This window comes from Solanum dulcamara, chromosome 7 (genome assembly GCF_947179165.1).
Source record: "Solanum dulcamara chromosome 7, daSolDulc1.2, whole genome shotgun sequence".
NCBI classification, from domain to species: domain Eukaryota; kingdom Viridiplantae; phylum Streptophyta; class Magnoliopsida; order Solanales; family Solanaceae; genus Solanum; species Solanum dulcamara.
Window position 1 is genome coordinate 25,450,053 of NC_077243.1, and position 4,478 is coordinate 25,454,530.

Below are 4,478 nucleotides of genomic sequence, written 5' to 3' on the forward strand. Positions count from 1 at the left end.
TTCAAATTAAGAAAACAAAATCTGAATAGTAGTTTGATATTGAAAAAAAAAAATACAATCATAATTGATTTGGTTATTTAAATTAAAAAACGCAAATCGAACTAAATCAACCTTACACTATATGTATAAACTTTTAAAAACTATTTCATATACAAAAATATTTACTATAATGTAATTTATAAATTATCTATCGAAAATAACTTTTTCTCTAAAGTAGGGGTGGAGTCTGCGTATAAAAAATATGTTTTGTGAGACTACCCGTTAAGTCATTTCGAGAACGAGTCTTCTCTCCTTCATAAAAGACTCTTCTGTAAATTTAAAGTGGGTAATTTGGACTATTTGGGTACTACAATTAATTAGTTGATGGATAATTTTAAATAATTGATTTAATTGGTGGATTAAAGTGTTAATTTATTTAATATTTTATAGCACTTTATTTATTAGGAGTTAGTGAGGTTTAATATTCTTTTATCACTGTACAACATAACCGCAGCCTCCACACCTGATTCATGGAGAACAACTTCTCCTCGACAAGAAAAGCAAACTATATCAGGTACTATATACATATATTTAGCGCTCCAATTTTTGTGGGATTCTAGGATGTATGGGCACAAGTTATTATTACATGTTGGTGGGTAAGGAGTTAGGTTTTCAATTGTTGCAATATTGGTTTTCAAATTGGTGGGTTAGTGTTCGGTTGAATGGTTAATTATGGCCAATAATTGGTGATGATAATCCAATCATTGGGGATGTTATATTATAGAAAAAGAAATTGCACTACTAGCATTCTACCTCAAAGTATTTCATGAGCAAATATTGGTTTCGTGTTTAAGTACTGTTTTCATAACTTTGTTTTGGTTTCAGATTTTTTTTTTCTCTAACTGTCACAATTTAAGTTGATAAATTAGTTTACCTAATTGAATATTAAGTGTATTGTATTATATGAATACCATTAAAGTTATATTATTTGGAGGAATTAAGGCTTAACCCTAGGTTTGAGATGTGGAAAATTAATTATAGATTTGGGTGAGATTTTGGGTCTAGACTAGACATATAGTAATATGAGTGTTGTTAGTTTCAGAATCTCATCGTGATTATTATTTTATTAGATTACATTAATTTGAAAATCCAATGAAAGGAAAAAGCTCAAGTCCCCGGAGTGATTGCTTGATTATTTGAGGCAAGTGAACTTCCAAAACTATGTAAATCTTTAGAATCCTCGAATTTCCTTTCTTGTATGCATTGGGGAGTAATGGGAATGAAGTGATGGATTATGTTTTCATATAAGTTGATCTTAATAAATGAACGGGGTTAATAAAAATATAATGTGTTGATATGATCGTGATTTTAAAGTTTGAAATGTTTGATATTGACATTGATGCGAATCTTATGATATGCCTTGATAGTCCATTGTGATTGTGAATTGCCTGAACTTGTCATTTTCTCATTATTGTGTGAACATTTCGAATTACATTTTGTTCTTGAACACTGTGATGAGGTGGAGAGTGTGATAGTGAGGTCATTGCCGGTAAAAGTGTGATGCCGAGGTCATTATCGACGAGAGTGTAATGTCAAGGTCTTTTTCGGTAAGAGTGTGATGTCAAGGTCATTTTCGATGAGAGTTTGATATCGAGGTCTTTTCCGGTGAGAATGTGATGTCGAGGTTATTGTCAGCGAGAGTGTGATGCTGAGGTCATTTACGGTGAGAGTGTGATAATGAGGTCATTGCCATCAAATGCGACAGATACTCGATTATTGATTGTGAATGAGCATCCTTGCATACTTATTTGTGGTGTATTGACTCTTGTGGTTGATTCGTGTGATACTTGTGATTTTTGTCTGTGATGACTTAACTGTGATTGTGAAACATATTTAAATTGTGTATTGTGAAATCTAGGTTGGGCTGATTTTTTGTGCAGGTTGTAGTTATGGAGGTTCGGTTGAGAAAAAAGAGTTTCTGTATTCTTTAGATATGCTTAGTTTCGTTAGTTGACCTGTTGGGTACTGTGTTGGATGGTACTCACTCATTGCTTCTACACTTGAGGAGGTTCTGAGCTGGACACTAAGTTTGAGATATCCATTATCATCTGAGGCTTCGAGGTGACTTAGAGATGTAGATATTTGACGCCCGACGATCTCCCTTGTCCCTTTTTACTTTATGTTTTGTTCTATTTGAGATACAAAGACATTTGAGACTTGTATTATCTTTTATTTCATATTTATAGTGGCATGTACACGTGACAACCAGATTTTGGGGGTTATTTGAGATTATCTAAGACTTTTGCTTTTAATTATTTGATATATGTAGTATTTTTACAGTATCTCCTATAATTATTGGGCTTAGGCTAGCTTGTTTTTGTGGGATAGAACAAGTGACATCACACCCGTTTTCGGTTCGCGATAAAATGGTATCAGAGCCCCAGGTTTATAGGTCTCACGTGTGTATAAGCCAAATCTAAGTAGAGTCTTGAGGATCGGTACGAAGATGCATGTACTTTTCTTCGAGAAGCTATGAAGACTGTTAGGTAACTCTCTTTTGTTCATTCTTTCTTATCGTGCATGGTTACTTCTCTAGTACTGAGTTGGTTCATGTTCTTTTGATAGATGACAAGGACTAGAGCTATTATTGCTGGTGGTATGGGGGAGAGATCTCCCGAGAGAGTTGTTGAGGCCCCAACTAGGGGTAGAGGTAGTGCTAGAGCTAGAGGTGGTGCCCGAGGAGCGGCACCAGCTATAGGCCGTGCCAAAGAGGCTTCTCCAAAGCCAAAGTTAGAGGTTAGAGAGGACCAGGTCCCTCTTAAGCATACAACTCCCTCACTTCAGGATACTTTGATGAGAGTGTTGGGGGTACTAAAGGACCTTTCTTAGGGTGCAACAGACACGCCACAGGGTTCTCAGGTGAGAGTAGGGGCATAACCCCAAGGTCAGCATCAGATTCTAATTTTTTGTGATCAGGTGGGTCAGCCACTATTAGTTCCCGCACTAGCTGTCGGTGTGCAGGTTGCCCCAGATATAGTGATGACCATTACAGATCAGCAGTCCTATGAGAGGTTTTAGAAGATGAAACCACCCCATTTTTAAGGTGGTCGGAGCGAGGAAGCTGATGAGTTCTTGATACTGTGTCATGAGATGTTGGAGGCTGTGAGTATGGCTAATGCCCGAGGCATTCTATTTGTTGCACTTCAGCTCTGTGGGTCGGCTAAAGAGTGGTGGAGGACATTCATGAGGTACAGACCAGTTGGATCACCTCTAGTGGAGTGAGATGCTATTGCTAGGGCATTTGAGGAATGCTTTATCCCGTAGAGCATACGCGAGGAGAGAAGTTTGAGATTTGAGAACTTGACTCAAGGTGGTATGTCTGTTGCTGATTATAAGGCATGATTTTGTCAATTATCAAGGCATGCTACGACGTTGATCTCAGATGAGGCGAAGAGGGTCCGGAGATTTATGAAGGAGCTGACTTTTTCTATTCGATCCTATGTGTTCAGATCGGCTCATGAGGGGACCTCCTAACAGTCCATAGTGAGCACTGCTAAGGAGGAAAAATTGATGGTTCGAGAGGAGTTTGGGGACCCCAAGAGGGACCGTAATTTCGGTAAGTTTTCTGGTGCCTTATCTGGAGGCAGGGGTTCGTACAGAGGCGGTGGTTCTTCCCAGTACCATGGGCCAGTACATGCATTCATGCCAGTAGTTGATAGTGGTCAAATGTCCAGTGGTTCTTACAATTCTCGCTGGGATGGCCATAGTGGTTCATCTGGTACACAACATCACTTTTTCACATCGAGGTCTTATTTTAGGTGTGGGGATCCAGGCCATATGGTACATCAATTCCCTTTCCAGACCTATTTTGGACCCCATAGTACTTATTTAGCTGCTTTAGATAGAGACATGACGCCTCCTACTAGGGGTCAGGGCAGAGGCCAGACAGGTAGATGTGGTAGTAGCTTCTGGTAGTAGTGTTATTATTCAGTGTGGAGGTAGAGGGGTTTTTCAAACTGGAGGTGGTAGAGGTGCCAGTGTTATGCTTTTCCAGGAAGACTTGAGCTTGAGGCTTCAAATGTTGTCATCATAGATATCGTCCCTGTCTGTCATCGACCTATGTCAGTATTATTTGATCTGGGGTCTACCTTCTCCTATGTGTCTACCTATTTTTCTTTTGGGTTAGACTTGATATGTAATCGTATGCCTGTGCTTGTGTATGTTTCCATACCCGTGGGTGAACCTTTAGTGGTGGATCGAGTATATCGATCATGTCTTATTTCTTTGGTTGGGTACGACACTTGGGTAGACATGATTATTTTGTAGATGGTAGATTTTGATATTATATTGGGTATGGACTGAGTCTCTCCTTATTATTCTATTCTTGACTGTTATGCTAAGACTATAACCTTAGCAATGCTTGGTGTCCAGAAGATTGAGTGGAAGGGTACTAGTAGGTCTTACCCTAGTAGAGTTATTTCTTTCATTAGAGCTCAGAG

General features: G+C 38.7%; 1 long non-coding RNA gene across 1 annotated transcript; it reads left to right on the top strand.

Annotated features, from left to right (window-relative positions):
• The first annotated feature begins 480 nt into the window (after positions 1 to 480).
• Positions 481 to 2,294, top strand: LOC129894015 (uncharacterized). The gene is made up of 2 exons (XR_008767606.1): positions 481 to 553; positions 2,048 to 2,294. It is a non-coding gene; the product is annotated as an uncharacterized LOC129894015 (long non-coding RNA).
• Positions 2,295 to 4,478: the final 2,184 nt, after the last annotated feature.